We start from the raw sequence: 11421 nt of genomic DNA on the forward strand, positions 1-11421 counted from the left end.
TTCCTCATGCTGTAGATGAGGGGGTTCACTGCTGGAGGTACCACCGAGTACAGCACTGCCAGCACCAGGTCCAGAGCTGGTGAAAAGATGGAGGGGGCTTCAGGTAGGCAAACATGGCAGTGATCAAAAACAGGGAGACCACAGCCATGTGAGGAAGGCACATGGAAAAGGCTTTGTGCCGTCCGTGCTTAGACGGGATCCTCAGCACAGCCCTGAAGATCTGCACATAGGGCAGCACAATGAAAACAAGCACCCTGAAGATAAAGAAAAACCAAAGAGAAGCAGCCCAGCTTTCCTGAGGTAGGAGTGTGAGCAGGAGAGCTTGAGGATCTGGGGGATTTCACAGAAGAACTGATTCAGTGCATTGCCTTGGCAGATAGGTATTTGTCCTTGTTTCGGTTGGGACAGAGTTAACTCTCTTCTTAGTAGCTGGTACAGTGCTGTGTTTTGGATTTAGTGTGAGAATAATGTTGATAACACTCTGATGTATTAGTTGTCGCTAAGTAGCGCTTATCTTCAGCCAAGGACTTTTCAGTTTCCCATGCTCTGCCAGCAAGCAGGTGTGCAAGAAGCTGGGAGGGAGCAGAGCCAGGGCAGCTGACCTGAACTAGCAAAGGGTGTTCCATACCATGGAACGTCATGCCCAGTATATAAACAGGGGGAGTTGGCCAGGAGGCGCGGATCGCGGCTCTGGCATCGGTCAGCGGTGGTGAGCAATTGCATTGTGCATCACTGGGGTTTTTTCCTCCCCCCCTCCTTTTTTTGTTATATTCCTTTTCATTACTACTATTATTAATTATTATTAATTATTATTATTTTAGTATTATATTTTACTTTAGTTATTAAACTGTTCTTATCTCAACCCACGAGTTCTGCCTTCTTTCCCGATTCTCATCCCATCCCACCGGGAGCTGGGTGGGGGACGGCGTGAGGGAGCGGCTGTGTGGTGCTTGGCTGCTGACTGGGGTTAAACCACGACATGAGTGTAAACAGGTTTCTAGTCAGTAGGCTTCTCTGACGGAGCCCTGCACTTGGTCACTAGCCTGTGTCCTGTGTTCTCATTAGAGCCTATTTCCAACTACCTCCGGCGGGGTGCACTCTCTGTTCTTAGTGGGCATGTGTGAATGGCAGTGAACTTCAAGCTAGACTCACCGGTGAGTAGGTTACGAGGTCTGTGTTACAGCAAGTGGAGCAGGGCCGCAAACATCCTGGACTCCAATGCCTGGGTGCATGCACTGGGGAGACCAGGAGGATCTGAGTCCAGGTGCTGGATAGAATGAGTGCCTAAGGCACACCTGGGTCTTCTCCTAGAGAGACTGATGGGCTGGAGAAGGCTTACTGGCTTCCTCCTTCCCACTGGCAGCACAAGACTCACAGGGTCCTGCTCACCATAGGCCTCAACGCTGCAAGAGCTGAGGAACTTGCGGAGGAACAGCATGGTGCAACTTGGCAAAACGGGCTCTAAGTCCTTGCCAGGCCTGGCTCTCCAGACTGTACCTGCACAGGTTGATCAGGATACACTTCTGCAGCTGCCACCGGCATTGGGTGGGCACCAGTGAGGACCCTCAGCTCCCTTCAGTCAGGGGAGCAGTCTCTGGAAGCAAGCCGTGTTGTAGAGGAAGAAGGTGGCCAAGGTGTCTGGGAGTCACTATCAGAACCCAAGTGTGAAAGGAAAAATGCTCTTGGTTTTGCAGAAAGAAAAGTTCATCTGGAGTCGAAGTGTGGGTCAGATCTTAACTCGATCTTAACTAGTTCCCTCAGCCGCTCCTCATAAGACTTGTGCTCTAGACCCTCCAGCAGCTTCATCGCTCTTCTTTGGACACACTCGGCACCTCAATGTCTTTCTTGCAGTGAGAGGCCCAAAAATGAACACTGTATTCGAGGTGAGCCTCACCAGTGCCGAGTACAGGGGGACATCACTTCCCCAGTCCTGCTGGCCACACTATTTCTGGTACAAGCCAGGATGCTATTGGCCTTCTTGGCCACCTGGGCACACTGCTGGCTCATCTTCAGCCAGCTGTCAACCAACAGCCCCAGGTCCTTTTCCACCAGGCAGCTTTCCAGCCACTCTTCCCCAAGCCTGCAGCATTGCATGGGGTTGTTGTGACCCACATGGAGGACCTAGCACTTAGCCTGGTTGAATCTCATACAGTTGGCCTCAGCCCATCAATGCATCCCTCTGTAGAGCCTTTCTACCCTCAAGCAGATCAACACTCCCTGCCCAGCTTGCTGTCATCTGCAAACTTACTGAGGGTGCACTCGATCCCCTCGTCCAGATCATTGATAAAGTTATTAAACATGACTGGACTCAATACTGAGCCCTGGGGAACAACCCTTGTGACCGGCCGCCAACACTGGATTGAACTCCATTCACCACAACTCTTTGAGCCCGGCCAGCCAGCCAGTTTGTTACCCAGTGAAGAGTGCACCCGTCCAAGCCATGAGCAGCCAGTTTCTTCAGGAGAATGCTGTGGGAAACGGTGTCAAAGGCTTTACTAAAGTCCAGGTAAACAACATCCACAGCCTTTCCCTCTGCCACTAAGCGGGTCACCTTGTCATAGAAGGAGATCAGGTTAGTCAAGCAGGACCTGCCTTTCATAAAGCCATGCTGACTGGGCCTGATCACCTGGTTGTCCTGTACATGTTGTGTGATGGCACTCAAGATGATCTGCTCCATAACCTTCCCTGGCATCGAGGTCAGCCTGAGACCTGTAGGTCCCTGGATCCTCCTTCTGGCTTTTCTTGTAGATGGGCATCTGTACTGGTTTTGGCTGGATAGAGTTAAAATTCTTCATAGGAGCTTGTACAGGGCTATGTTTTGGATTTGTGCTGGAAACAGTGTTGATAACACAGGGATGTTTTAGTTATTGCTGAGCAGTGCTTACACAGAGTCAAGGCCTTTTCTGCTTCTCACACTGCCCACCAGCGAGTAGGCTGGAGGTGCACAAGAAGTTGGGAGGGGACACAGCTGGGACAGCTGGCCCAATTGCTCAAAGGGATATTCCATACCATATGATGTCATGCTCAGCAATAAAACTAGGGGGGAGGTTGGTGGGGGTGCTGCTGCTGGGGGACTGGCTGGGCATCTGTCAGCTGGTAGCGAGCAATTGTTTTCATTTGCATCACTTGTTTTTCTTGGGTTTTATTTTCTTCTCTCTTTGTTTGTATTTTCTCTTTTCCTTAGAATTCTTTTAAAAATTTCTTTTCAATTATTAAACTGTTTTTATCTCAACCCATAAGCTTCTTTCTCACTTTTACCCTTCCGATTCTCCTCTCATCCCAGCGGGGGAGCAAGCGAGCGGCCGTGTGGTGCTTAGTTGCTGGCCAGGGTTAAGCATGACACCTACCAATGGTTTGAGTGGAGAAACATTGCTCAGAGGATCTTCTCAATTTGTATTGGCATAGTTTATGTCTCTACTTCTGCCCCTCCATCTTTTTTCTGCCTCTGCCTATTCTTTGAAGAGCTCTCCAAGGGAAAGATTAATTGAGTTATGGAATTACACATGTTGGAAGAGTCTCCTTTGCAAGGGTCCTTGCAATAGTGTCTTCAACTGGATCAGGTGAGACTCCCCTTACAACTGTTCTATGGAATTCTTATAATCCAGCTGGCCTGTTGTCCTGCATGTCCTCTCTGGCATGTGCAAGCATCAGAAGTAATGACAGTTTACTCAGTTGTATTCAGTTTTGCAGCAGGAACTGCTACAGGGATCTGTGAAACAGTCAGATTCTCCCCCCAGGATGTTAATCACCACATTTATGCACAGGAATTGGTCTAGGCACAGCAGGATCTGCATTCTCTAGGACTGTCTGGAATTCCCACCTGGAGAGGTCCCACAGCAGTCAGTCCAACAGTTAAATTTGAAGGTGACTCATTCTGGCTAATTTTGGAGGTGGTTAATTTTGAAGGTGGTTGACTGAAGCCAATCGCTTGGTTTCAAGTCAATCCACTGTCTCAGACCAGTGTCTTCTCTCGTCGATGTGGATGATGAGATGGGAGAGTCCCTGCACCACCCAGGGGATTAATGACTTAAGAGCTCTGGTTGCACACCGGCACAGGCCTGACAGCCAGCTACACCACCATTCCAAATGTAACGTAATTCGCACAGCTTTTGCCAAAATATCGGTTCTTAGCTGGCAGTCCAGAACACCCATGCAAACCAGCAAGGCTGGAGAGGCATTGATTGTGTCTGAAGATAAGTGGGCTGGATCAATATTTCTTTCATGTCATTGAGTAAAAAGAGAGAGAAAAGCAGAATCCCTACAGAATGCAGTTCCGGTCTCCCATTTCAAGAAGGAAGAGCAAGCCTAAGAAAAGGGAAGGGAAGGCTGACAAAGGTAACAAGGTGAATTCCACCAAGCATGATATTGGTTACCCTTGTCACACCTTCAACTGACCGGCTACCAAAATGGATCCCCACAACCATACCATAGCAAGAATATTTTTCCTGAAGGCCTTTTCAGTCATTCAAGAGTTGAAGATCCTCCTTCTCACACTGCTGCTGGTGATTTATCTGCTCGCTGTCATGGGGAATGCAGTCACCATTGCCATTGTTTGGCTCCACCACTAGTCCCACACCCCCACGTATCCCTTCCTCAGCACCTTGTCCTTCTTGGCTCTTTGGTTCACTTTGGTCATTCCCCCTAGCATGTTTGTCAGTCTCGTGTTGGAGATTAAGATATCTCTACGGCTGCTTACAAGTCACAGACCTTGTTCTCTGTCTTCCTGGGCATAGCTGAGTTTAACCTATGTTGTGATGTGTTTCGATTGCTGCAGGGCCATTTGCAACCCCTCACACTACTGTCCTTACGAACTCCTGGTTGTGCTCCATGCTCATCTTTAGCTGCTGGGGAATGGCATCTCCATCCATGCTCAGCCCCACCATCTTGTATGCCATTAGACCCTCTGTGCCCAATGTAGAGACTGCTTCTTCTGCGGCATCATCCCTTTGCTGAGAGCAGCCAGCATGGGCACCAGCTCCTATGAAACATGAGTGTTGCTCTCTCCTCCGCTGTGTTGCTGAGCTCCTTCACACTGTCTTCTGTGCTTTATGCCTGCATTATATGCATCATCCTGAGGATAACCTCTGTGCAAAGCCACAATAAGGCCTTCTTCACCTGCATATCCTTCACCTGCATATCCTATTTCTTCACTCACTATCGCAAATGCTAGCGGCATGTTTGACCATGTGAGGCCTGAAGAGAAGCTGCTTTGTTGTAAGCTGTCTGCAAATGTGCAGGTTCCTCTAAGGAAGTGCATTCAGGAGAAGAACAGTTTTAGATAATGTAGGTGTCAGCCAACAGAGTCAGAAGACACAACCCTTTGAGTGTTTGAACTGACCCAGACAATGGAAACTGGGACTGCCACCTCTGATTCACTGATTCACTGTGCTCCTACTGCTGTAGGTGACGGAGCTTGAGCTTTTGCTCAAATACAGCCAGCGGCTTAGTCTCAGAAAGTTTTCTGGACGAACCCAGTGCAGAGATTCCCCTATGCCAGACTAGAGGCAAAGAACCGCCGGGCATTTGGGATCTAAGACTAGCCTGAGCCCCAAGCTAAAATGTCAATGCAAACATGGAGCACTGCCCTATACTGAACTTCCCATTTGACTCCTTGTAAGTGCTACCCATTGTGCCCTGGGACAGAGCCTGAGGGGACAACACAGTCTGTGGAGAAGCTTTGTTTCACTCCTTCAAACCCTCCCTCTCCTCCCCTCCCTCTCCTCCCCTTGCATTTGGAATCATCCTGGGTCTGGAGCCATCTGCTCTGCTCCTTTCTAGTCTACAAACAAATGTAAAGATGAAGGGAAAAACATCAGTCTTTATTGCATAGATTCTTCTTGTGCTTCCTTCTGTTAGATAAGTATTTTGATGTTAAAAATAATAATAAATCAGAGATTTGAGACTTGAATAGTGAGTTTCATCTACTTTGCTGCAGGTGCCTGTGAGAACTTGTTTTCCCAAGGCTCCCTCTGCAGTCAGTGGAGACAAGAGAAAACGCTAGAGGCTGGGTCCTCCCAACCTATAACTGGCATGCAAAAGAAAGGTTACAAATCTCTTCCAGACACTCTTCTCTTGCTCTGCCTTTAGGTCAGGACATTTGATAGTCATAGCAATGAGCAGCTGTTTCGAAACAACGGCATTTCAGTGCAGACGGATGTCAGATGAGACTGTGTGGAACCGTAATAAATTTCAGTCATTATTTCGAGTACTAAAGAAGGCAAGTTATACTTGGTCCCTCTTCTACCCCCTCCCCTTTGCTGAAGAAACAGAGAGCAAGAAGCTGTGGAAGAAAGCAGGGCATTACAGAAGAGATACTTGACATTACTTCTTTTGAAATCAACAGATTCTCAGGGATTCCTAGTCCAAAAGGCAAGTACTGAAAAGTAGAAAGAATAGCTTTCAACATACATGTTTGGTTTGGTTTGATTTGATTTGATTTGATTGGTTTAGCATTTGTGCAATAGAAGAGATGAGTTTGGCACATAGGTGTGAGAGATGTTTGCAATAGGTCTGAGTGAATTTGGAATTTCCCAGGAATGGGGTGAAATAGCTAACAGCCTCTTTAAAATCTTCTGTCCTGGAGAAAGAATCCTTTGTGAGTGTTTGAAAAAGGTAGAAAGAAGACAGGAAATGCTCTGAGGACTCTAACTGAAATGTACAACATAAAAATCAGGGTGTGAGCAATGCTTGAAGGACTCTCTCTCTCTGTGTTATATAGGAAGATTGCGGGAAAGGAAAGAAGCAGAAAAGGAAGGACCGAACTTTTCATCCAGACTGTGAAATTATCACACTTGCTTTTTGCCATGTTCCTGTCTCGGCAGGATGAACTGAAATTCAGCATGGGAGCAGAAAATGAATCTGCAGTTACTGAGTTCATCCTAGAGGGTTTCTCGGGGCTTGATCAAAGCCTACAGCTCTTTCTCTCTCTGGTCCTTCTGCTCATATACCTGACAACAGTGATGGGGAACGCAACCATCATCTTCCTCGTGTGTGTGGATCACCGCCTGCAAACCCCCATGTACTTTTTCATCAGCAATCTGTCCTTCCTGGAAATCTGGTTTACATCCTCCACAAGCATCAAATTGTTTGTGATCCTGAGTTCTGGTAGGAGAACAATCTCACTAAGCACCTGCTTTGCCCAGTCCTATTTCTATTTGCTCTGGGCTACAGAGTTTGTTCTACTTGTTGTCATGTCCTTTGACCGCTATGTTGCCATCTGCCAGCCTTTGCATTATGTCCATCATGAAGCCTCAGCTCTGCATCCACCTGGTTGTTGCCTTGGGTCATAGGCATCACACTCTTGAGTTACCATCTGGTCCTCCTCTACAAGCTGACTTTCTGTGGCTCGAACAAGATCCACCATTTTTTTTGTGACAACTCGCCCTTATTCAAATTGTCCTGCTCTGACACCAGCCTGCTTTGGAAAATAGACTCTGTTTTATCATCATTGGTCATACTGGGTTCCTTATGTTTAACTCTGGTATTTTACATGGGCATCCTTTTCTGTATTCTTGTACTTCCGTCCAGCAGCCTCTGGGAGGAAAAAGCTTTTACTACCTGTTCTTCCCATCTCATCACCTTGGCCATTGCATATGGGAGCTGCATTGCTCTCTATGTGTGTCCTTCAGAAGATGTTTCCTTGGAGACAAACAGAGTTGTAGCTTTGCTGAACACTGTCCTGTACCCATTCTTAAATCCGTTCATCTACAGTCTTAGAAACAAGACTGTGATACTGGCCCTGAACAAGCCATTGCCCATGCAACAATGCAGCTTTTCCCCTAATCCTGGTGCATTTCTGGACAGCAATTCCAATGGTCTGCTCTCATATGTTAAGCAATACCAATGCATATGTATGTAACCTCCAAATACAGATGCCTCAGGAGATTTATGTTCTTGTTGGATTGTGTTAGGTTAAGTGATAAGAAGCTCATCTGCACACACAAAGAAGGCACTGACAATGGCAGGAGGAGTAACTCAGTTAATACCCTGCCCCAGCTGCTCCCAGGCCCATCACAGGAGAGCCACCAGCTCATCAAGAACCCATCTCCACAACCTGAGAAGAGCACAGAGGCACAGTGGCAGGTGGGAACCCAAATTACAGGCTCCTGAGGAATGAACACCTTGTCCCAGCTCCTTCCAGGGCTGCCCTGGGAGAGCCATCAGCCCCGTTGTCCAGGTGTGAAAAAGAAATGCTTCCTAACGTCCAGTCTAAACCTCCCATGGCGCAGCTTTGAACCATTCCCACGCGTCCTGTCCCTGGATGCCAGGGAGAAGAGATCAGCACCTCCCTCTCCACTTCCCCTCCTCAGGAAGCTGTAGAGAGCAATGAGGTTGCCCCTCAGCCTCCTTTTCTCCAAACTAGCAAGCCCAGTGTCCTCAGCCGCTCCTCACAGGACATTCCTTCCAGCCCTTTCACCAGCTTGGTTGCCCTCCTCTGGACACATTCAAGTATCTTAACATCCTTTCAAAATGGTGGGGCCCAGAACTGCACACAGGACTCAAGGTGAGGCCGCACCAATGCTGAATCCAGCGGGATAATCACCTCTTTTGACCGGCTGGTTATACTGTGTTTGATGCACCCCAGGATGCGGTTTGCCCTCTTGGCTGCCAGGGCACGCTGCTGACTCCTATTGAGCCTGCTGTCGACCAGCACCCCAGATCCCTTTCTGCAGGGCTGCTCTCCAGCCACTCCTTTCCCAGCCGATACTTGTGCCTGGCATTATTTCATTCAGTAGACTGTCTAGACAAAGGCCCTTTCCATTATTCTCCAGTTTTCTCCTCCCTTTATTCTTTGTTCATTCAGATACCTCTCACCTATGCTGCTGCTTTGAGCTTCAGGGAGTTAAAGCTTGCCTGACTTTCAGTAGTCTAGTTGTCTCTTTAGCCAATTCTTTCCTTATGTTTATATCTGCTGTTTGTGTCTGTCTGTCTAGAACATTTCTCATAAGATCATCCCTTGTAGAAAGGCAACCTCATTAGAGATATCCTGTACTTAGCATATGCTTCAGGAGTGTGTTTCTTGTTTAGGAAACTTTATCATGCTTTACTTTTCTTTGCTTGCAAACAGGAAAAATGCTTCTGTGCCTGTGTGCAGCCAGTTCTCTAAGGAAAGCAGGTGGGAGATGGGGCAATGGAGCTGTAACATTCAGCTCCCAGAGTTCAGAGAAGTCTGATGGAAGGCAAAGTGAAGCAAGTCCCAGGCGGCCAGTGACAGAAATGGGGAGGCTGGGGAGGTGAGGAGCAAGGTTGTCCATACAGTGTCAGACCTCAAGGGACTGCTTTTCCTGCCTGCCCAGACCTCCTGAGGAGACACTCTGCATCAATATCAATTGGAGAATGCTGCTTTCACCTCTTCTCTAAACTGAAATTAATAAAATCGAATGTTTAAAAAATATTTTTATTAGGTGCACTTTGAAATCTTCCTCTTTAACTCTACTATGAAATGATTCCAATTAGCTGTACAGGTCTTGAAGACCTGAAGAAAATTACAGGAAGAGAATAGCTCGTTAGGCCTTTCTGTATTTTAATGAGCCCCATGGTGTACTTGGCCCTGAGTCCATGAACCTCCAATGATGAGAGGAGACTGAACAAACCTCTCAAGAAGTCAAAGCCAGAAGAAAAACCTTGAAGCATTGATTGGTCCCACTGAGGGCCATTACTGGCAAAGCCTCCCCATGGACTCGTTAGAGCAGATAACTGGAGGCTGTGCTTGCAGGTAGGCAAAGACACTGTGCAGGTGGCTGTAATGCTGAGAAAACCCTTGCTTTGTTTTATGCAGCAGAAAGGCCAAACCCTGACCCCAGGCCCTGGGAAGGCAGATCCAGTCCCTCACGAGTGGCTCAGGGCTCTTCTTGGGGGCAGTGGGATGTGAGGATGAGCAATGCCAAGTGTAGGAAAACTGTGCAACACTTCCCAGCCTCCCCAAGAAGGGGTGAGGAAGAAACAAAGTCCAGAGCCTCAAAATAAAGTTTCTCCTGGTAGGCCTCGGTAGCAGAGGCGACTGCCATGGGCAAGAGGACAAAGACCTCAGCCCTGTTGGGCTTAGGGGGAGGGTTTGGTGTTCTGCTGAGGGCGTCTGGTTGTGTTAGGGTATGGGCTTGCTTTGTGGATTAGGGTTTGGTGTAGGGCTGGGGTGAGGGTTAGGGTCAAGGCTAGCATTTTAATGTTAGGGATAGAAGCTAGGAATGAGAGTGAGTAATAGGGTGAGAGTAAGAGTTTATGGGTTTGGGCTTTGGTTTAGAGGTAAGGTTTGAGGTTAGGGATTAGAGTAGTGGATTCCTGTCAGGGTGAAGGGTAGAGTTTAGGGGAGGATTAGGGCTTAAGGTTCCTGGTTAGAAACAGGGTAAAGGCCTAACATGAATGTTTTCACAGTCAGTGTTGCAGTGGCATCAAAATTACCTGAACACATCTTTCCTCTTCAAAAGCTTTCCTCTCTGTTGGCCAAACCCCTCTTCCCTCCCCCAAATCTCCCATCTCTCTCGTCCCAGCTACCCTTGACCTCCCCAAAGCTTTCATCTTGTTGGGGACAATATTGTAATGGCTTTCAAGACTGCAAGTATCTTTCTCCCCACTGCTGGCCAGTCAGGAGTGACCTCACAGCCAAGCACGTGCTGCTGTGCTGTAGAGGTTCCTGCTCAGCCTGCCAGCAGTGCTGGAGGCAGGCGATGCCCTCCACCACCCCTGAGGTACTCTGCCTGCATACCAGCTCGTGCTCCAGAAGGGCTCCCATATGTCCTGGGACACATGGGTGCTTCAGCTACCCAGGGCAGTGGCCACCCCTGTGTGGATAACTGAATCAAGCCCTGAATGTAGATTTTCCAAAAAACGTTGTAACTTCGGCATAAAAGAACTCAATGTAATAGCTGAAAAAGTCTTCATTTCCAGCATTGCTAGGTTTTTAATGAACTTTTCATTATTTTTTCATAGTTTTTTTATTAGCAGCACCAAGGGTATGTACTAGCAAGCTGATTATGCTCTCTTGCTCTATGGAAAGAGTTTTATGCAGCCACTTAGCACAGCACATTTTGTTACCAATGGTTCAAATGGAGAAACATTGCTCAGAGGAACTGCTGTATTTATATTGGCAATTTTTCTCTCTCTCCTCTGCCTCTCTGTCTTTTCTCCTTCCTCTGCCTATTCTACCTTCAATCAACTCTCCAAAGGAAAGACTCATTGCATGACAGAATAACTCAGGTTGGAAGGGACTTGAATACTGTCTTCTCTGACTCTCCTGCTCGAGGCAGGTTGAAGTAGATGAGGTAGCTAAAAGGCTCCCCCAGCTTGCCATCATCCACAAGGAGCTGAAGGTGAGCTCCATCCCATCATACCGGGAGATAATAAAGATGTTCCAGTGTTGGCCGAAGTGCTGGTCACTCAGGGATGTTGCTAGTGACTGGTTGCCAGGAAGACTCCATACCCAGA

General features: G+C 47.8%; 1 pseudogene; it reads left to right on the top strand.

Moving 5' to 3' along the window:
- The first annotated feature begins 6839 nt into the window (after nt 1-6839).
- LOC127028476 (olfactory receptor 49-like) lies at nt 6840-7782 on the top strand (annotated as a pseudogene).
- Nucleotides 7783-11421: the final 3639 nt, after the last annotated feature.

Source organism: Gymnogyps californianus, unplaced genomic scaffold, assembly GCF_018139145.2.
Source record: "Gymnogyps californianus isolate 813 unplaced genomic scaffold, ASM1813914v2 HiC_scaffold_320, whole genome shotgun sequence".
NCBI lineage: Eukaryota > Metazoa > Chordata > Aves > Accipitriformes > Cathartidae > Gymnogyps > Gymnogyps californianus.